This window comes from Globicephala melas, chromosome 5 (genome assembly GCF_963455315.2).
Source record: "Globicephala melas chromosome 5, mGloMel1.2, whole genome shotgun sequence".
Lineage (NCBI taxonomy): Eukaryota > Metazoa > Chordata > Mammalia > Artiodactyla > Delphinidae > Globicephala > Globicephala melas.
Window position 1 is genome coordinate 24,476,783 of NC_083318.1, and position 23,956 is coordinate 24,500,738.

Sequence of the window (23,956 nt, forward strand, 5' to 3'; positions counted from 1 at the left end):
ATTTTTTGGATTGTTGTTATTCCTTTTGAAAGAGCTTGCCTAACATAGCATAGCACATTCCCTAGAACCAAGCTGTCTGGGCTTTAATTCCAGGTCTACCACTTATTATGCTGTCTCATCTGTAATATGGTGACAACAATAGTACTTATCTCATAAAGATTTTATAATAATTAAAAGAGCCAATACACAGAGCACATATGATGATGCCTGTGAATAAAAATCTACATGAGAATTTTAAAACTAAATATTGGACCAGTGAAATTTTTCCACCAGGATCTACAGAGGTATTGGGCTGTGCATATTCAAAAAATATTTCTACAATGGTAGATAGCATTATCCTTTCCCTTGTGTATTAATATGTACTTCCTAATTTTCCTTGCTTTGTTCATTGACAGTCCTCTTAGGAATTTTGAATTCTGATTAGTTTTATCTCAAATGCACAAATTGTGTAACTACTATTGACCCTTGCTTTCTGATTCCATCACACTGAAGCTCCATCTAAATTCAGTCATCCACAGTGGAGCCAGATGCACAAATGGAAGATGTTATGGTACTTCTATTATGTCTCATTCAAGACCAATACATAACCATAAAAAAAGAGAAAGCCAACAAAGTTCTACTTAAATGATATTATAAAATCAAAAATAAAGTTGTATCCCAAATGATACCCCAGATTTTCTGATTCTTTAAAATATATTCACCAGTATAGCAGTTATTGTATATTTCCTCTAAATTTTGGCCTTTGGTTCACCTTTGCCTTTACCATATGAGGTTAGTATATGCCTTAAGTTTAGGAAAATTATTTGGTAAGCTAGTCATGGCTGAGCTCTTTTATGGGCCTCCTTCTTTCCCATTTCTCCATATTTCATACATCCCACTATTCTTTTTGCCATGAAGTAGAAACTTCCCTGAACACACTCTGAGTTCCTCTCTCTCCTTATGCACTGTCTTGTGGATAGAGTGACCTATCAGATGAACAAATTTTATTGGAGCAAATTGACGTGCATTAGCTCAGCTCCATTTATTCTCTTTGAAATTCCTCTGAGGATTAAACCCTCCCTAGAATTTAATAATAGACCTTATCTATATCTACTTCCCATGTGGAAAGGCCCACGGGAGTCCCAGTGCTCTCTGCAACTAGGTAGTTAGCCTGGTATTTAGAGAATAGGTCCATAAGGGCCATCAGTTAGGTGGCATCATCTGATATACCCTTGTCAAGATTATAGGTGATATTTTGATCTTTATTTTTATTCTGTGTTTATTCATATAAATTTAAAAAAATAAGAGCTTAAAAGAAGAAAATATTTACTAGGGGCCTGCCTAATGACCTGAAGAATTTGTTTGTTTGTTTGTTTTGCTTTTCATTTTCCAATTGCTTATTAAGATTTGTGCCCATTTTATAGCATTTTGACATATTCTTATATATCTGGAGCTGTACTTATTTATAGGGTATAATAGTAAACAAGACAAGGTCCTTTACCTAAAATAAATTAAGTTTAAGTGATACAATTTTTTTAAAGAAACAATTGCTGTTCAGCTTCTATGAGAGGGGTATTTACATAGTACAGAAAGTAGAGGCAGATAGCAATACAGTTAAGAAGTGGTAGATAAATATAGCTTTGTGGAAATGTAAACGGATATATTTTCTCCAAATACATCTTAATATGCAATAATGCTTTAAGATTATGTTCAGAAAAATGTAGCTTGAGATGCAATGAATAATGAAGCATCACTGCTTTACAAGGAGGAAAAGAATACAAGTTTAATGTGTAAAAGTGGAAACTGGCAGGAATAATTTAAAGATCACAGGATTTGAACGGCACTGGTTGTAAGAGAGTGTATCTAAAATACACAAAACTATTGTCTTTTTTCTATAACTCTGAGTATAGGAACTGTCTCGAAATAACGACTTTTCTTTAAACCAGAAAGTTCTCTGCCATGGTTATTCTATAGTAATAAATCAACAAAATTTTGTGTTCCTATTAAGGTCTCCTCTCTCTGAAGATAACTAGATGGTGGTGCCATTCTTTTAGCTAGAAGCAAAAAATTGTTTCCTGGGATGCTTACATGACCTGGATTTTATTTTCCTATTGTACTATACTCTGCATTTGTTGTGTAGACACTTGGAAGGTAAAATGTGTTTATATAACGTACACCCACACATCACATGTTAAGAGTATGGAATTACAAATTGTTAGTTGACATCACTAAATGGTCATTGTGTAAGAATTTTTACACATAAGTGTCTGAATGCTTAATACAGTTGAGACATGTATCTTAGTTCTTTTAAGAAGGATTCCAGAAAAGAGTACTTCTAAAGCCATAGATTTATTTTTTAGCAACAATTAAACCTATAAGATAAATGAAATGGAAATACCATTCACAAAAAATCAATTCAAGACAGATAACTAATATTTTTGTGAATGACCTATTTTAAGAAAGCCTATAAAAATATGATATTGATAATATATTATAATATTATGATATTGTAATGATCATTATTATGATATTGTAATGTATTGAAGAAGGAAATATTAGGACAAAGAAAGCCAAAATTTAAACGAAAACTAAATAAAAATTAAGAATCTCTTTTTATCAAAATATAAATTAAATAACTGGAAAGACAAACCACAATTAGGAGAGATGTCGACAATATTTAAAATAGGCAAATGATTTCTATGCAAAACATATAAACAACTCTCAAGAATCAATGAAAAGCAGCAACACATTAGGAAAATAAGCAAAAAGACATAAGCAGACATTACACAGAAGAGGAAATACAAATCATCAATAATGCATGGAAATTTGTTCAACCTCATTTGTAATTAAGGAACTGCAGGTTAAAAGACACAATAAGATAACACTTCACTCACAACAGGTTGGCAGAAGAATATAAAGTCTGTGATACAAAGGTTCCATCAGTACCCTCTTGGGAGGAAATTGTTATATGCCCTTTAGAAAATATTTTTTGCATTAACTATTGTATTTGAAGATATGTGTACTCTTTGACCTATTCCCCAGAGCATACCTGTGAAAAGCTCTTTTGCATGTGCCTCCGGATATTCAAGGATACTCAAAGCAACGTTTTCTGTAATAAAAATGAAATATCATAACCCGTATGTCATTTAACAATGTAATGTATAAATACATTGTGGTATATTCATATAGTGGATTACGTTATAGACATAAATGCAATGAATTAAATCTTTAATTTTGATACTGATTTTTTACTGATAATAGTATTGATTTTATAATCATGGAATTAAATGAAAAAACTTGTCTTTATATCTTTTATGATGTTATTTATAATAGAGTTTTAAAATAGGTAAAAATAAATAGTAAAACTATAAAAATTAACAACATATATCAGTAATTTCAGGTTATTGATTTCCTGAGGGTGAAGAGAATATTATATAAAATTAAAAGGCACTCATTGAGGAATCAAGGTGCTGGTAACATTCAGAAATTTGGTGGTGGATATACAGATAATGCCTAGTTACTATTACTAAAACTGTACATATAAAATATAATGTATTTTATATGTAAGTTATACATGCAGTAAGAATTTAATTAAAATAAGAATAAGGAAATATGTAAGATATAGGTCTGTACCCAAACCTCAATGAAATTCCTGAAACAACAGGAAATTTTATAATATTTTCACCACTGTGTGTCACATTAAATGTTGTAGTGAACCACCCATGGTTATCATTAAGATTTCTGTTAACCATTAATCAATAGTTTTAAACTGTAGTAACTGGATTATTCTAAGGTCCAAATCTCTCTGAGGTATATGTTATAAAATTCATTATACACTTTATTTCTTTCTATCTCTTAGAAAATTTTCCAGCAGCTTTAAGAGATGGAAAAATGCTGATTTTTTTTTGTTTATATTTATATATGTAAGAAAACAAGTTAGTGACATGGGAAATCTATTTCTCTAGGAGGTGGGTCAACAAGGATCTTGCTGTGATTTATGTCATAGAGTGTTCAGCCTATGTTTTTCTGTAAGAGTTTTACAGTGTCTGGACTTACATTTAGGTTTTTAATCCATTTTGAGTTTATTTTTGTGTATGGTGTTAGGGAGTGTTCTAATTTCATTCTTTTACATGTGGCTGTCCAGTTTTCCCAGCACCACTTATTGAAGAGGCTGTCTTTTCTCCATTGTATATTCTTGCCTCTTTCATCAAAAATAAGGTGACCATATGTGCATGGATTTATCTCTGGACTTTCTATCCTATTCTATGGACTTATATTTCTGTTTTTGGTAGTATAGTCTGAAGTCCGGGAGCCTGATTCCTCCAGCTCCATTTTTCTTTCTCAAGATTGCTTTGGCTATTCAGGGTCTTTGTGTTTCCATACAAATTGTGAATTGTTTTGTTTCAGTTCTGTGAAAAATGCCATTGGTAGTTTGACAGGGATTGCATTGAATCTGTAGATTGCTTTGGTAGTACAGTCATTTTCACAATATTGATTCTTCCAATCCAAGAACATGGTATATCTCTCCATCTGTTTGTATCATCTTTAATTTCTTTCATCAGTGTCTTATTGTTGTCTGCATACAGGTCTTTTGTCTCCTTAGGTAGGTTTTTTCCTAGGTATTTTATTCTTTTCGTTGCAATGGTAAATGAAGTGTTTCCTTAATTTCTCTTTCGGATTTTTCATCATCAGTGTATATGAATGCAAGAGAGTACTGTGCATTAATTTTGTAACCTGCCATTTTACCAAATTCATTGATTAGCTCTAGTAGTTTTCTGGTAGCATCTTTAGGATTCTCTATGTATAGTATCACATCATCTGCAAACACTGACAGCTTTACTTCTTCTTTTCCAATTTGGATTCCTTTTACTTCTTTTTCTTCTCTGATTGCTGTGTCTAAAACTTCCAAACCTATATTGAATAAGAGTGGTGAGAGTGGACAATCTTGTCTTATTCCTGATCTTAGGGGAAATGGTTTCAGTTTTTCACCATTGAGAATGATGTTGGCTGTGGGTTTGTCATATATGGCCTTTATTATGTTCAGGTAAGTTCCCTCTACGCTTACTTTCTGGAGGGTTTTTACCATAAATGGGTGTTGAATTTTGTCAAAAGCTTTTTCTGTTTCTATTGAGATGATCACATGATTTTTCTCCTTCAATTATTTAGTATGGTTTATCACATTGATTGATTTGCATACATTGAACAATCCCTGCATTCCTGGGATAAACCCCAATTGATCATGGTGAATTATCCTTTTAATGTGCTGTTGGATTCTGTTTGCTAGTATTTTGTTGAGGATTTTTGCATCTATGTTTATCAGTGATATTGGCCTGTAGTTTCTTTTTTTTGTGACATCTTTGGTTTTTATATAAGGGTGATGGTGGCCTTGTAGAATGAGTTTGGGAGTGTTCCTCCCTCTGCTATATTTTGGAAGAGTTTGAGAAGGATAGGTGTTAGCTGTTCTCTAAATGTTTGATGGAATTCACCTGTGAAGCCATCTGGTCCTGGGTTTTAGTTTGTTCGAAGATTTTTAATCACAGTCTCAGTTTCAGTGCTTGTGATTGTTCTGTTTATATTTTATATTTCTTCCTGGTTCAGTCTCAGAAGGTTGTGCTCTTCTAAGAATTTGTCCATTTCTTCCAGGTTGTCCATTTTACTGGCATAGAGTTGTTTGTAGTAATCTCTCATGATGCTTTGTATTTCTGCAGTGTCAGTTGTTACTTCTTTTGCATTTCCAATTCTATTGATTTGAGCCTTCTGCTTTTTTGTCTTGATGTCTGGCTAATGGTTTATCAATTTTGTTTATGTTCTCAAAGAACCAGCTTTAAGTTTTATTTATCTTTGTTATTGTTTCTTTCATTTCTTTTTCATTTATTTCTGATCTGATCTTTATTATTTCTTTCCTTCTGCTAGCTTTGGGGATTTTTTGTTCTTCTTTCTCTAATTGCTCTTGGTGTGAGGTTAGGTTGTTTATTTGAAATATTTCTTGTTTCTTGAGAGTTGTATTGCTATAAACTTCCCTCTTAGAACTGCTTTTGCTGCATCCCATAGGTTTTGGGTCATCGTGTTTCCATTGTCATTTGTTTCTAGGTATTTTTTGTTTTCATCTTTGATTTCTTCAGTGATCTCTTGGTTATTTCATAGTGTATTGTTTAGCCTCCATGTGTTTGTATTTTTTACAGATATTTTCCTGTAATTGATATCTAGTCTCATAGCATTGTTGTCAGAAAAGATACTTGATACAATTTCAATTTTCTTAAATTTATCGAGGCTTGATTTGTGACCCAAGGTATGATCTATCCTGGAGAATGTTCCATGAGCACTTGAGAAGAAAGTGTATTCTGTTGTTTTTGGATGGAATGTCTTATAAATATGAATCAAGTCCAACTTGTTTAAAGTATTATTTAAAGCTTGTGTTTCCTTATTTGTTTTCATTTTGGATGATCTGTCCATTAGTGAAAGTGGGGTGTTAAAGTCCCCTACTATGACTGTGTTACTGTTAATTTCCCCTTTTATGGCTGTTAGCATTTGCCTTATGTATTAAGGTGCTCCTATGTTGGGTACACAAATATTTACTATCCGACTTTTTAATAAAAACTTTCTTGTAAAGTTGGCAGAGAAGTAAGAGTACATTCAAATTGCCACCACAGGAATACAAAAGCCTGTGCAAAGCCATAAATTTTAAGCTTAAAACTTAAAAAGCCATTGAAAAATCATAATTGAAATGGTGGTATATAGTAAGGTTATTTTACTTTGTAATTTAAATATAGCTTTGGTTAAAAAAAAAGACATTCTTATGTTAATAGCTACACATTACATGATGTATTGTGTATTATTCTGTAGAGTAAGAATGTAAACTGTATCTTTAATGTTGCAAAATAGTAATTCTGCCTTAATATGAAAAATGTCTTTAAGTGGAAAAATTATGTAAATTTATTATAATGATGTATTATGTTTCAAAACCTTGAACACATTAGTAGAAGTGAAGTCACACAGAAATGAGCATGTGTGTATATACATGTGGATAAAAATACCTACATTATGGAAAAATAAATTTCCTGGGTTAGGTCTGACTAAGAGAGTCAGTTATAAAACAGTAACATAATATAGTCTATTGATTATCTTATAATATCAAAGAGATACATATAAGATATCATTCTGAAATATGACAAGGATAAAGTTAAATAATCAAACTTAAATATTCTGTCAGCATTATCAGCTTCTATCATTTATCTAAAGTGTGGTCATTAGAAAATAAAGGAAATGAGTGGGCATTTAACATAATTTGTTACCTACCCTTGAAACTGAATTCCATCACCAAAAGACTAATTCTTTTTAAACCATTTAAAAATGAAAAATTGACATTTTTTGAAATGGTTTTCCTTAAAATCTGGTTTATATTTTCCAACACTTAGGTTCTGAATTCCATCTTGAATTGAATTGAAACTGAATTCCATCACCAAAAGACTAATTCTTTTTAAACCATTTAAAAATGAAAAATTGACATTTTTGAAATGGTTTTGCTTAGAATCTGGTTTATATTTTCCAACACTTAGGTTCCTTTTTTTCCCCTGATTAAGCATATCTTCTGTTAATCAGAATCATTAAGTGGATGCTGTCAACCGTGATATAATTTACTGGGATCACTGACCCAGTATATTTTGTGTTCAGATACTCATTAAACATGTTTGTTAAAATTAGGATTTTAAAAAGAGGAAGATAACTACTGTCAATCATATGCCAGTTATAATAGAAGTCAGTCTGAGATAGTTTAATGAAAACTGTCTATAAGACAGTTAAAACACAGCAGTGAAAGTACTCAAAATCTGAGTGATTGTCATATGTCACTGGTGGGATAATATGTAAGATACAACTTTTGGACAGATTTTTTTCTTCAGAGTTCATTTTCCTGTTAAGAAAATTTAAACTTATAGGTGTTATTAGATTAAAATTAAGAAAATATATTACCATTCAATTTTAAGTATTTAAACATTCTTTTTTTTACCACTGAAAGAAAATTATTTAAGGCCTAAAGGAAAAAAGTATTGGCTCCAAAATATCAAGTACAATTTTAAGTGAAACTAAATAAATGTTTGAATGTTTAAAAATCTCATCTTGCACATATATTGGGTTGGCCAAAAAGTGCCTTCGGTTTTTAAGTAAAAATAAAAGGCACATTTTTCATTTTCACCAAGAACTTTATTGAACAACGTAGTCACCCTTTTGTTCTACTACCTTCTGCCATTTTTCAGGCAACTTCACAATTCCACCTTCCCAAAACTTTTTATCTTTTTGAGCAAAGAACTGTTCCAGGTGCCTTTTACAGTCTTGCAGGAAATTGAAATTTTTTCCATTAAGATAATTTTACAAAGTCTTAAATAAATGGAAATTCAAAGGCACAATGTCTGTTGAATCTGGCTGATGAATCAGAACTTCCCAGCCAAGCTATAACAGTTTTTGCCTGGTCATCAAAGAAAAATGCAGTCTTGCATTATCCTGATGGAAGATTATGCATTTTCTGTTGACTAATTCCAGACACTTTTCGTCAGCTGCTGCTTTCAGTTGGTCTAATTGGGAGCAGTACTTGCTGGAATTAATTGTTTGCTTTTTCCGGAAAGAGCTCATAATAGAGGACTTCCTTCCAATCCTACCATATACACAACATCCCCTTATTTGGATGAAGACCAGCCTTTGGTGTGGTTGGTGGTGGTTCATTTCACTTGCCCCATGATCTCTTCTGTTCCGCATTACTGTACAGTATCCACTTTTCATTGCCCATCACAATTTGTTTTAAAAATAGAACGTTTCAATAGAGAACCTCATGCAGAAAATATGGTCAAGAAGGCTTTCTTGGCTTAACTTACGTGGAACCGAAACATCAAAGTGATGAACATAACCAAGCTGGGGCAAATAATTTTCAATGTTTGATTTGGATATTTTGAGTATGTCGGCTATCTCCCACGTGGTATAACATTGATTGTTCTCAATTAATGTCTCGACTTGATCTTTATCACCTGACCATGGAGCATCATTCAGTGAGAAATCTCCAGCACAAAACTTCGCAAACCACTTTTGACATGTTCGATCAGTCATAGCACCTTCTCCATATGCTGCACAAATCTTTTTTTTTTGCGTTTCAGTTGAATTTTTACCTTTCTTCAAATAATAAAGCATAATATGCTAAAAATGTTGCTCTTTTTCTTCCATCTTCAATATTAAAATGGCTATACAAAAATTCACTGATTTTGATAAGTTTTTTTAAAATGCATGCTGATATGACAGCTGCCACAAAAATCTAACAAAATTGTTTCGAATGAAGTTAAAGACAACTAAGCACCCACTAGAGCCATCTTATGGGAAAACTGAATGAACATTTTGGCCAACCCAATACATATTTGTTATATTTTCAAAACTATGGAGTTTAGATTTATTGTCATATTATTTTACATTTAGGTGTTAAAATCTTTTCAACAATTTACAGCAAATATTTAAACTTAAGATATGATATGGATATATTCAATACGTCAGAAAAGAAGCTTAAGACTGCTCAGGGCACAGATTTTTATGAAAACATCTGACAAGTGGTAGAGTGAGGTTATATTTTCTATAGTATTAGCAAATAAGTGTTCCAATTTACTAGTGCTTAATACATAGAGGAAAATGAATCCTAGCAGCAATCATTTAATTGCCCCTTAAAAAGTCCATAAAATTGTTATGGGCACTAAAAAAATAAAAAGCAGTTATATTGACAGATAACTTGCTTCAGTTCATTAAAAATTAAATATTTTTATTGTATTTTTAGAATAAAATTTGAAATTTACACACTCCACCCTTACCTTTAAAATTTCTGGTTATTTGTTTTGAGATTTAATTTTAACTTTATAAGTTTGTCAGATGTAAATGAAAGTGAAAAGTCATCCCCTTACAGTGATTTAATATTTGGCAATGAATAGTAAGCTAAGAAATTTTGACTAATTCTACCAATGAGAACACTGGAAAGTCTAGAGAGAAAAAAGAAATGAGGAAAGGAAAATTAGAGATTGAATAAGACAGCAAAGAATTGCAGAACCAAAATTTAAGAGACAAAGGACAAACAGATTTGTGAGTCCTGCATTTAGAATCATTGTTTACCTGGAGGTGTCTGGCAATTCAGAAAGACTAGCTGAGTGACAGAAACCAAGCAATCAGCAACATTTCAGAACTTCCTGGAGTGAAGAAGAAAAAAATTGAGTCTAGGGTCAGCCAAGAATGGCTTTGCTGGGAAAACTCAAGTTTTGGCGTAGACCCCAAATGGACCATGGGTGAATTGGAATTACAAAGTCCCTGCAAGGGGCAAAATATATAAATTTCCAAAATTATGCTAAGGGGATCCGAGATTGTTATGATATCTAGTTGTTGACAGATGTAAACATAAATTTCCCCTAGAGGAAGAAAATATCCTAGATCTCAAAGTATTTGAAATATTTTTTTTCAAATAAAGTATCTGGTATTCAAACAAAAGTGAACAGGTCTATTATGTTTCCATACAAATTGTAAAAATGTTTGTTCTAATTCTGTGAAAATTGCCAAAAAATAGAGCTGGAGGAATCAGGCTCCCTGACTTCAGACTATACTACAAAGCTACAGTAATAAAGACAGTATGGTACTGGCACAAAAATATAACTATAGATCAATGGAACAGTATAGAAAGTCCAGAGATAAACCCATGAATCTATGGTCACCTAATCTATGACAAGGAGGCAAGAATATACAATGGAGAAAAGACAGTCTCTTCAATATGTGGTTCTGGGAAAACTGGACAGCCACATGTAAATGAATGAAATTAGAACACTCTCTAACACCACACACAAAAATAAACTCAAAATGGATTAAAGACCTAAATGTAAGGCCAGACACTATCAAACTCTTAGAGGGAAAAATAGGCAGAACACTCTATGACATAAATCACAGCAAGATCCTTTTTGACCCACCTCCTAAAGTAATGTAAATAAAAACAAAAATAAACAAATGGGTCCTAATTAAACTTAAAAGCTTTTGCACAGCAAAGGAAACTGAAACAAAAAGACAAAACGAAAAGACAACACTCAGAACGGGAGAAAATATTTATAAATGAAGCAACCAACAAGGGATTAATCTCCAAAATACACAAACAGCTCATGAAGCTAAATATCAAAAGACAAACAGCCCAATCAAAAAATGGGAGGAAGATCTAAATAGAAATTTCTCCAAAGAAGACATACAGATGGCTAAAAAGCACATGAAAAGATGCTCAACATCACTAATTATTAGACAAATGAAAATCAAAACTACAATGAAGTATCACCTCACACTGGTCAGAATGGCCATCATCAAAAACTCTACTAACAGTAAATGCTGGAGGGTTTGGAGAAAAGAGAACCCTCCTACATTGTTCGTGGGAATGTAAATTGGTACAGCCACTATGGAGAACAGTATGAAGGTTCCTTAAAAAACTAAAAATAGAGCTACCATATGATCCAGCAATCCCACTCCTGGGCATATATCCAGAAGAAAACATAATTTGAAAAGATACATGCACCCCAATGTTCGTTGAAGCACTATTTACAATAGCCAGGACATGGAAGCAACCTAAATATCCATCAATGGAGGAATGGATAAAAAAGATGTGGTACATATATACAGTGGAATACTACTCAGCCATAAAAAAGAATGAAGTAATGCCATTTGCAGCAACATGGATGGACCTAGAGATTGTCATACTGAGTGAAGTAAGTCAGACAGAAAAAGAGAAATATATGATATTGCTTATATGTAGAACCTAAGAAAAGGGTACAAATGAGCTTATCTACAAAACAGAAAGTGACAGATGTAGAAAACAAACTTAAGGTTACTGGGGGATAGGAAGGTGGTGGGATAAATTGGGAGATTGGGATTGATATATACACACTACTATATATAAAATAGATAACTAATAAGGACCTACTGTATAGCACAGGGAACTCTACTGAATACTCTGTAGTGGCCTATATGGGAAAATAATCTAAAGAAGTGTGGATATATGTATATCTATAACTGATTCACTTTGCTGTACACCTGAAACTAACACAACATTGTAAATCAACTATACACTAATAAAAATTAAAAAAGGAAAAGTGAATAGGATCACAAGGAGAGAAGATGACATGTTTGAAGGCAAATCAATAGAAATTAATGAACCAAGTCACATGTCATGGGGTTGTGATGCAAAGACATTAAAAATATTTAGAGAACTGAAAGTCAAGATAAGAAGTTATTCAAATAATTAGAAATAATAATAATAATGGCAAGTAGAATGTTAATAATTAAATAAAATCATCAACATTAGAGAGACAGAAACTCAGGTCAAAGAAATAAACAAGTTAATACAAGAAAACTACAAATACACACACAGCCATATTTCAATTAAATGTTATTGCATCAAATACAAAACGAAGAAATCGTTTTTAACCAGCAGTCAAATTAAAAAGGAACTAGAGTCAAAATAACACCAAACTTTTCAATGGCAGCATTGTTAATAAAATGTAATAAATTAAATACTTCAAAGAGTTGAAGGAAAATTACCTTAACTATCATATTTTAAAATAATTGCAACTTGAGGTATAATTGCAGTACAATAAACAGTGCACATATTTAAAGTGCACAATTTGATCAATTTTGACAAAGGATTACACCCATGATCAAGACAACAAACATTTCCATCAACCCCAAAAGTTTCCTTGTGCCCCACTGTAATACCCCTCTTCCATGTCCCATTCTTAGGCAGCCACTGACCTGGTTTGTACCACAATTTATTTTTTTCCATTTTCTAGGGTTTATATAAATTTCCTTAATTTTATATAATTTTTCCCTACCTTTTTATATTTAGCATAATTATTTAAAAATCCATCCATGTTTTTATGTTTCAATAGTTCATTCTCTTTTATTGCTAAGTAGTATTTCATTAAATTCATACAGATGAGTTTACTTATTCGTCTGTTAGTAGACATCAGATTTGTTTTCAGTTTGGGGCTATTATAAATAAGGCTTCTACATACGTCCATACACAAATTTTTGCCTGGACATGTTTTTGTTTAATTTGTGTATATGTAGGAGCTGTATGTCTGGGCTGTATTGTAAGTATATGTTTAACTTTTTTTTTTTCATGGAAAGGCATTTTATTTTAAATGCAGCAGTGTTTACATACTGAACTCCCAATCTATCCCTCCCCACCACCCTTCCCCCAGGTAACCATAAATTTGTTCTCTAAGTCTGTGAGTCTGTGTCTATTTTGTAAATAAGTTCATTTGTATCATTTTTTCTGATATTTAACTTTTTTAAGAACCGTTGAAACTGTTTTGCAAAGTTTGTTTTTTTTTTAAACAGTTTTGCATTTTCACTAGCAATGTAGTAGACTTGTAGATTCCCAATGTCTTCACCATCAATGGTTTGGTCAGTTATACTTTTATCTTACCCAGTCTAATAATGTATTAAACTTCAAAAGTGTATATTCTGCTAAAAATATCATTTAAATATAATGACCTACAAAAAATATTCTCACACTTACAAGACCTGAGGAGATCCTGTGTGAAGAAATACTTTGGAAAGGACAGTAATAAAGCCAGAAGTTTACTGTGAAATATATATAGGTAGTATAACATATATCACCTAAAAGAGCAATTAAAAAACCAAACATTAGTGACTGATGCTAACTTCGGGCAATGACAGTGTTGATAATGTTGAGAAGCAGCAATCAAATCCTATTCCTTCTTTTTTTTTTTTTTTTTTTCCTTTTGCGGTACGCGGGCCTCTCACTGTTGTGGCCTCTCCCGTTGCGGAGCACAGGCTCCGGACGCACACGCTCAGCGGCCATGGCTCACGGGCGCAGCCGCTCCGCGGCATGTGGGATCTTCCCGGATCGGGGCAAGAACCCGTGTCTCCTGCATCGGCAGGCGGACTCTCAACCACTGCGCCACCAGGGAAGCCCCCTATTCCTTCTTTATGGGGAGGCTGAAATGTAATTATCCTGGAGAATCCCTTCCCTGTTCAAATGTAAGGGCTTTCTTCTGCTTTCTACTACATAGTGCTTTCACTTCTAATTAACCCCTATTAAGCTCTGCCTTTCTATGTAGTATATCATGTCTTATAATGAAGGAAAACAAAAACAACAAAAACATGACTTCACACTTATTTATGTGGCTAGGCAACCTTTGAACTACATTTCTCTCCTATAAGATGAGATTAATCATTTCAAGGATTGTTATGAGGTGATACTCTGAAGTATTATGAACCTACAGTTACTAACTTTTCTTGACCACAAGATTACAATGTCCTTGAAACATTAACAAATATATATTTTATGTGTTTAAAACTCACATTCAAGAGATGTAAAAATTGAATGTTTCAGCTTTAAATGTAGTCATACACACACAAATGCATTTCAGTATATACTCTCATGAGTGGCAAAGTGATTATTCGTCCAGTAGATCAGTATAACATTTACATAATATTGTGAATTAAAGTATTTTTGTGATACTCTGAATTGTATTCTCTCTAGTAAGCATTGTTTACAACAGCACAATAAAACTCTAACCATATCCTACAGTGGGTAACAAATAATGCCTGCCAAACTATAAAGCTAGTGTCTCCCTTTAGTGAACAAGTTTCATTAATTTGCTTTAAATTTGGCAGAAGGCTTACTGTTGGGAACACAATGGCAGGTACTTTATTATGAGTCCAGCACCACTCATAAATGGTTGAATTCAACCCAATATACACACACCAGCCATTTGTCCTTATAAGATTGTATGTCAGGTATGACTCACTATTCTTATAGATACACCAAGGGCCCAAAGAGGAAGTCAATTATGTCTATCCTATGCTAACCCATGGAGTGCCTTAAAGGATGCTGCCCCAAAGTAGCAACATCTTTCTGTGACTCTTATGAGAGTTAAATTCAGTTTGAACCAATAAATTCATGATGGGAATTGATATTCATCCAGTAGGATTCCAGACTCTGCATGGCCACATCTGAAGTACAAATCTCGCAGCTGAAAACATTAGAATAGCATAATCTTCCTATAATGACACATGCCAGCTTTTGGTTTGCTTTTGTTTTTGTGGCAAATAATTCATCTGTTTTGTTTCACAGAAATTCGTGAGATTGCTTTAATGAAAACTATTTTCTTTCCATTTAGAATAGTTTTCAGCAATATTATTCTCTGAAGTTAATGTGTTTTGACATTGTCGGGAAAGGAAAACACTAAAACCATGTGCAATGTTTTAAGTTAGTCTCATGTTTAATTAAGAAATCTTTTCTGAAGCCTTAAAATAAGAATAATTTATAGATAAACAAAAAAAAGTGTTTGTGATCAAAGATGGCTAATATGAAGTATGACTATAGGAAATGTTCTTAACCTATTAATAGGCCAGAATTATCTAATCTTTGTGGGCATTTTACTTTGTATCCTGATGATCCATTATCCTTGACGCATTCATCTACCTTCTTCATATTTTATTCTCATTCTAGCTTCTTTCTCTTAATAGTAGTTGGAAAAATGAAACTGTTTGGTGAATAAACTGGAGTATTGAGATATGCTGCAAAAATATTGCTCTTCTTGTCGCTGCTGAGGAAAGAATTGCTACTTTGCTCATTCTACTGTCCTCTTTTCCCTACCTGTGTCCTTTTGTGTGGCTGAAAGGGGAACTGAATACCCAATTCTGTATTGAATAAATTAAAAACTATTTCTAGACCCACTGTGTTAGTTTCCTACTGCTGTTGAAACAATTACCACAAATTTAATTACTTAAAGCAATGCAAATGTATTATTTCATGTTTTGGAGGTCAGAAGTCTAAAATGTGTCCTCAGGGCTGCATTCCTTCTGGAAGCCCTAGGAAAAAAACAAAACTATTTTCTTGTCTTTACCAGTTTCCAAAGTCTGCCTCTCTCTAATGTCTGAGCCAGTACCTTAGCGTTTGCCGACCCTCCCTACCCACAACCCTTGACCTCCTGCCTCTCTCTTATAAGGATCCATGGGGTTCCCACAGGCCCAATGAGATAACGCAGGTCAGTCTCCCCATTTCAATAACCTTAATCACATTTACAAAGTCCTTTTTGCCATGTAATATAATATAGTCACAGATTTGGGGGGTTAGGACCTGGACATCTGTAGGGGGTATTATTTAGCCTAGCATACTCATGAAGTTCTAACTTCTTGGTTAAGAGAAGTTGGGCAGGTGAGTATGTCTTCATTAGGGTTTCCTAGCCTTACCTTTATGAAAAGGACTATCATAATGATGTTAGTAGCTAGTCGAGATGTACATGTACTTGTTTTGTTCAAATGATGATCTTTTTTATGGAGTAGGGATAAGTAAGGGTTAATTAAATCTAGTCTAGTGTTGTAAGCCTAACTTAATTTGAATAGTTACTTTGCTTAGTTCAGAATTTTGGAGACAAACTTTACGCTGAGGAGGCAAAGAGTCAATCTTTCAGGCTTCTGCCACTGCTCTCTTCCCCTTCTAATCTCCCAACTGGCTTATACCACCTTGTAGAGCAAGAAAGGACAGATTCTACAGAACCCACATGAACTTTGAAACTTCTCTCATAATTTCTGAGGAGTTAGGTGATCAGTCAGTCTACTCCATGAACTGATAACTTTTGAGGTGTATCTGATGTTCTCTGCCTCTTTGGGTGGCTGGTTTGTAACAACAGAGTCCTGGTCATGTGACTCCAGACCCAACATTTCCAACTACAGAAGCCTTATTTTCCCAACCCTGTACTTCTCCCAGGCCACATGAAATCTAAATACCGCCAATGTTTTTTTGGAATGGAACCCTGGTTACCTCTACATAAAATTATAAAACCATGGTAATCCAAGAAATTTGCTTAAATTCACCTATTTAGCTACTTCCAAATAATGATTCATTACCTCTGCCTTGTACCATGTTTGAAGTCCTTTCTATAGACCTACTAGTGGTTCATAGTTTTCCTTATTTAAGTCTGAGAAAATGCAACACCCCTTTAGATTCCCCACTGTCAAGCCAAAGCTACATATAAGTTTTTAACCCCACTCCAGCCAACAGGTGTGGGAAACATACATAGGCAAAATCCTGGTAAAGGATATTCTTCTAGTGTATCTAACATGTTTCCTTCTCATTGCAAAACACCACCGTGTTGACAAGGGAAAGTATTTTGTGTTCTATTTTTCTATATCATCTCTATTCATAAATAAGAAAGCCTTACAATTTAGTTATCAATGGCAGAAGTAGTACTAACTTACATTGTGGAAGAATTTCTTGTAATCAGTCATCTGAACATCTGAGCTAATATTATAGTCAGAAACAATTAGATATAAGTACCATTTTACATTTTATTTTACGTTTTATTTCACAGTATTAAATTTTATCTTGGATTTAAATTTTGATATTAATTTGACTTATTTTAGTTGTTTACTCTTTTGCTAATAATCAAGTGTATGGCATCTAATGAAACAAAACTTTCTTACTGATAAAATAATTTTAAAACATTTGAATGATTAAACTATCGTCTCAAAATTTAAAAACTAATTTGATGATGTAATATATTACGTTAGTTATATAACTGTCATTCATGCAATTAGCAAATATTTAGCGAGTGAAGGATATTTTGCTAAGCACCAAAAGAGACGATGACTATATTATAGTGTGAGATGCCAAGTGGTAATCTAGTAGTAACATTTTAATAAATAAATTTAAATCACAGGGAAGTTATTCAGGCCTGAGGAAACAAAATATAATCGGTTATTAAGGTAAGAATTCATCTTTTACACATTATGAATAGTGAGAAGTTGTGTTGAATCACAGTTTAAACAAAGAGCAGATAGTATATTAGAGCTAAGCACTTTGATGGCATATTAAGAGCTGTGACTTGAACTGCATAGTCAGTGAAGGTTTTTGAAAATGTGGATGATATGAAAACTTTACTTTAGAAAGAAGGTTCTAGGTTCAGTATTGAAGATGTACTTTAGGTAGGAGAAGACTGTAGGAAGAACCAAGAAATATAAACATAAATTTGTGAGGTTGTAAATATGTACAGATATTTGGGGACATTTGCAAGAGACACTGACCAGGTATAACTAGCAGAATATACCTTTCATAGGGAATGGCAGGAAATAGTTAAAATGACTCTAGGTTCTCATCTTCCACGGCTGGCAGGACTGTGTTATTAAAGAGAGAGAGAGAGAGAGAGAGAGAGAGAGAGAGAAGAGAGAGAGAGAGAAAGAGAGAAGTAGGGAAAAAAATCATACTATGTAAGCTCAGAAAAAAACAAACCAAAACAAAAACAACTAGTTCCAGTAGTAGTTTTCTGATTGGTTCTTTCCTTCTATTTTTTAAGAAACTGTAGTGTGGTCTTCTAAAAATTATATTGATGATCAATATAAGATGAAAAAGTAGCTACATGGAAATCAATGAAGTTAGAACACACCCTCACACCATGCACAAAAAATAAACTCAAAATGGCTTAAAGACTTAAATGTAAGATATGACACCATAAAATTCCTAGAAGAGAGCACAAGCAAAACGTTCTCTGACATAAATTCTACCAATGTTTTCTTAGGTCAGTCTTCCAAGGCAATAGAGATAAAAACAAAAATAAACAAATGGAACCTAATCAAAGTTATAAGCTTTTTGCACAGCTAAGGAAACCAAAAAAAAAAAAAAAGATGAAAAGACAATCTATGGAATGCAGGAAAATAGTTGCAAATGATGCAACAGATAAGGGCTTAATCTACAAAATATACAAACAGCTCATACAAATCAACAATAAAAAAAAATCCAACTGAAAAATGGGCAAAAAGACCTTAATAACATTTCTCCAAAGAAGACATACAGAGGGCCAGTAGGCACATGAAAAGATGCTCAACATCACTAATTATTAGAGAAATTCAAATCAAAACTACAATGGGGTACTACGTCACACCAGTCAGAATGACCATCATTAAAAACTCTACAAATATCAAATGCTGGAGAGGGTATGGAGAAAAGGGAACCCTCCTACACTGCTGGTGGGAATATAGGTTTTACAGCCACTATGGAAAGCAGTATGGAGGTTCCTCAGAAAACTAAAACTAGAATTACTATATGATCCATCAATCCCACTCCTGGGAATATAACTGGACAAAACTATAATTCAAAAAGATACATGCACCCCTATGTTCATAGCAGGCAGTGCTGTTCACAATAGCCAAAACATGGAAAAAACCTAAATGTCCATCAACAGATGAATGGATAAAGATATGGTACATATACACAATGGAATACTACTCAGCCATAAAAAAAGAATGAAATAATGCCATTTGCAGCAACATGGATGCAGCTAGAGATTATCATACTAAGTGAAGTAAGTCAGAAAGGGAAAGATAAATACCATACAATATCACTTATATGTGGAATCTAAAATATGGCACAAATGAACATATCTACAAAACAGAAACAGACTCATAGATGTAGAGAACAGACTTGTGGCTGCCAAGGAGGAGGGGAGAGGGAGAGGGATGGGCTGGGAATTTGGGGTTGGTAGATGCGAACTATTGCATTTAGAATGGATAAACAACAAGGCTCAATGTATAGCACAGGGAACTATATCCAATCTCCTGGGAGAAACCATAATGGAAAAGAATATAAAATAAGAACATCTACATGTGTATAACTGAGTCACTGTGCTGCATAGCAGAGATTGGCACATGATAAATCAACTACACTTCAATTTAAAAAATGTAAAAAAAAAAAGAAGATGAAAATGTGATTGTGGGAATTTAAGATGAAAGTGTCTTTACCACACATGGGATGAAGTTGCACCTTAGATATCAGTGTTCCCTTCTCTCAAGGCCAGAGCGCTTTATTGGCTATGGCCATTCAGGACAGGCTGTGACTGGTGCTGAGATCATCCAGAGGTGATAGAGCAACCTCTGTGGGCACTTGTATCTCAAAAAAGCAAAGGTCTATGGGCCTTAGGTTTCAGAAGATAGATTTTCCTTCTCAGCCAAGATCCTGTTACCAGTAACTAATTTCCCTTGTACGAACTTTTCTAGAATAACTTCAAATGGGATCAATGCCATCCCCAGGGCAAATCCCATATTATAATGTTCTTGCATAATTTCTGGGACTAGGGGAATTTAAACTCTATACTATATTCTATAATACAGTATAATATATTGTTATCAATATATCCTAGGCTAGTCATTCTTAAATAACCCTATGCATAGGGCAAAAATATTCAAGATCAGTTCACTTTTTTTTAACCCCTAGCATGAAGTTGTTTTTCTTGCTATTATTATTTGCTTTTAGTACTAAGTCTCAAATTTGTGATTCATATAAAAACTATTTCAACAATACACTCAAATGCTCAAGAGTAAGCAATTATTTAATTATGCATTACCTAAAGAGCTGAAAGCTATGTGCCAGATTTGCATAAATCAGGAGAAACATACTGCTAGACTTCATTTCCCAAGGCAAGGGTCTGTGTTTCTGTGGGATTTGAAGATAAGTAAGCTTGGAAATAAGTTTTTAACAGAAGCTAAAGAATTTTTTTTATTAGATGTTATGCCTAAGACCTAAGGAGATAACTTTGATCCTACTCAGAACATAAAGTGCATATGATATTGGCAAAAATCCTCAGAAACTGTAGTGTGGTCATACACAAGTGAGATTCAATTGTGTCTAACAGTGTTATGCTTGGGGTTGGAACTTACACATCCCATGAAAGATTCCTTCAGAATCCAAATCACTCAATGTCAAAGCAAAGAGTGGCTACAATGCATGCACTGAATTTATAATACCAGTTTACAGAGGGAAAATATGCTACATATTTGCATGATAGAAAAATTAGTACTTTGCCCAGGAGTGGTAGAACAATGGCACAGAGAAACAGAAATGACCAGTTCAACACAGGAAAGTTGCACTGTTAATGCTGATTTATAATCAAGGTTGTTTATTAAATAATGGTTGACTTAATCACACCTAAGGGGAATTGTGAAACTTATAAAACTAATAAGAAAAATAGACAATTATGATAGCTTATCAAAAAAGGGATCAATTAATGAATCCCCATCTGAGACAGGAATGGTATTTATGTGATAGAAATCAGAAATCCTATTGACTGGTGATAATCAGGTTCTCTGATTCTTTACAGAGATCTCCAAAATGCAATCTCTGTCTTAGTTTTCTAGTTGCAACTATTACTTAATTTCCATCATGCCAAAATTGATCATCAATGGAATCACTGTTAATATTTTAGCTACGTATCCCAAATTATTGCTCTAAATCTAGGGAATTAATGAGAATTTCACACTTATTTTAGTGAGGATTATTTGTGCCCAATTTTTATAGCAAGGGGGAAAAAATCCACTGAGAATGAAGAACTTGTCATATTCCTCATATTACCAGAGTCAAAGATTCTAACATTGCATACCATTTTTTACCTGTCCTCAACAACTCAAGATGAGAAGAACCATACTGCTTGAATCTTAGGTATCCTAAAACAAGAATGAGCCTGAAAAATTCTTCAGTCTTCTTAGAGGAATTGCATTCTCTGTAGTATAATTATGAGAAATGTGCTGGCGTGGGGGAATATGTTTTTACCAGACTGAAAATATGACAGGATCAGTATTTGTTCATATGTAAGAGTTTTCAGCCTTCTTCACCAGGTTTGTTCCTAATATATTTTATGCTTCAAAATCATAACAGTAAGTATAAAAAATAGGTATATAAAGATAATATTTTTCAGGATCTTTCTTGTTGTTGGAATCCAGATAATGGACTATGTAGAAGAGAAAAACAAAAACTCAGGGATACTAAATGGAGTGGGCTGAGTGTAGAGGTAAAATAAGGAGACTAGGGAGAGTGGGGGAAATTACCTGATCTTTCATAAACAACTGAACACTATGCTGGGAAGATGTTTTCAATTAGGTTCTGTATACATACTATTCACTGATACATAAATACACCCACTGATGATGAAAGATTACTGGCCAAATTAAAGTGCAGAGACAAGTTTCTCCTGTATTTAAGCATTTCCACTTAATCACCTGAATGATCTGGACTGGAAACAGTTCCAAAGTGATATGCCCTAATAATATTAGTGATATAAATTATAGTCCATATCTTAATGGCCCGTTTTTTTCAGATCTATACTGGAATATTGTGGTGGCTATATAATAATTTGTCCAAAATGGTTGCCTTTAAAGACATTTGGACTTCAAAAATTCACTACTGTCTTAATTGGAATATAATGACTAACTTTAAGATCATAAGAGCTAAATGTTTATCATGAATAGTATTCCATGTTTCTAACTTCATTTCTATATGAGTTATGAATTCTCTTGTTAGTCAGAAAACAGTTTGATTGCACTTATTTGCAATGGTCCATAATAAATTGCTGGCCACAACAGATTACTTTGTAAAAATAAATTAAAATGGGAACATTTTTCTGTCACAATTTATATGCTAAATTCTTTTCCAATGACTTTTGACTAATGGACTTGCTTTCAAAGTGTCCAAGTTTGTCAATATTTTCAAATATCGGTATCCATGGTACTTAGCATTTACATGGTTACATGATTACTATGCATCAATATATAACAACTTTACAGCCAAACTGGGGGAGGGCTTAATGGTGCTGGTTCAATTGGTCAAATACAATAAAGTTTCAAAAGCCAGGGTAATGTGGAAGAAAAAAGTCAAGAAAAAATCCCAGCTAATTTCCATATCAAGATTTAAATTGACTGGATATTGCTGCAAGATGGCAGAGTAGGAAGTCTCTGAGCTCATCTACTCTCGAGCAGAGACCAAAATTACAATTATTTATAGAGCAACCATTGATGAGAAAGACTGGAATCTACCAAAAAAAGGTCTTCTATAACTAAAGACATAAAGAAGAAACCACAAGGAGATGGGTAGGAGGAGAGGAGTCACAGTATAATCAAGACCTATATATCTCTGGGTGGGTGGCCAACTAACAGGAGAATAATTACAGTTGAAAAGGTTCTCCCCAAAGAGCGAGGGGTCTGAGACTGGCATCAGGCTCCCCAGCCCAGGAGTCCTGCACCAGGAAGATGAGACCCCAGAATGTTTGACGTTGAAGGACAACAGGGCTTTCTCTCAGGGGACCCAGAGGGCTGTGGGAAATAGAGACTCCGCTTTTAAAGGATGCACACAAAATTTCACATGCTCTGGGACGGGGGGCAGAAGCTGTAGTTTGAAAGGAGACTTTCTCAGACCCCTTTGCTTACCTTAAAGAGTCTCTTGGAGAGGTAGGAGGAAACTGGAGCTCATCCTGGGGACATAGACACTGGAGGAAGTCATTTTGGGGAGCTTGTTCTACCACATGGACACTGGTGCTGGCAAGAATCAATATGGACTCTTCTCTCTAGCTTATTAGCCTTGGGATTCAGCCCTACTACTGCCCACCACCCTGTCGGTACCAATACTGGTAGGCCTCAGGCCAAGCAACTAGCTGGGCAGGGACACAGCCCCATCCACTGGCAGGCAGGCTGCCTTAGGAACCCTTGAGCCGACAGCCACCCCTGGACATAGCTCTGTCTAGCAGAGGGCCCAGGGCCTGGCTGTACACACAAGAGAGCAGGCACCAGCTGAGGATCTCCTAGGCCCCAACTTTACCCATTAGTGAGATGGCTCTAGCCTTAGGTCCAGCCTCACACGCAAGTAGGCAGGCACCAGCCCCAGAATCCACTAGCCAAAGCCCCCCTCAACTTAGGGCAGACACAAACCTCAAGACCACCACAGCCCTTCAGCCTATGATGGCAGGACGCAGCACATGCACCAGCAGGCAGGCACTAGCCATAGGGCATTCTGGGCTCCCGCCCTGCCCATCAGCAGGCCTAGAAAAGCCCTGAGATACACTGGGCTCCTCAGCCAGCCGCCCTGAGATCCAACTCCACTCAACAGAAGGCCACTAAGAACTTTGGGACACCCCAGAATCCATAG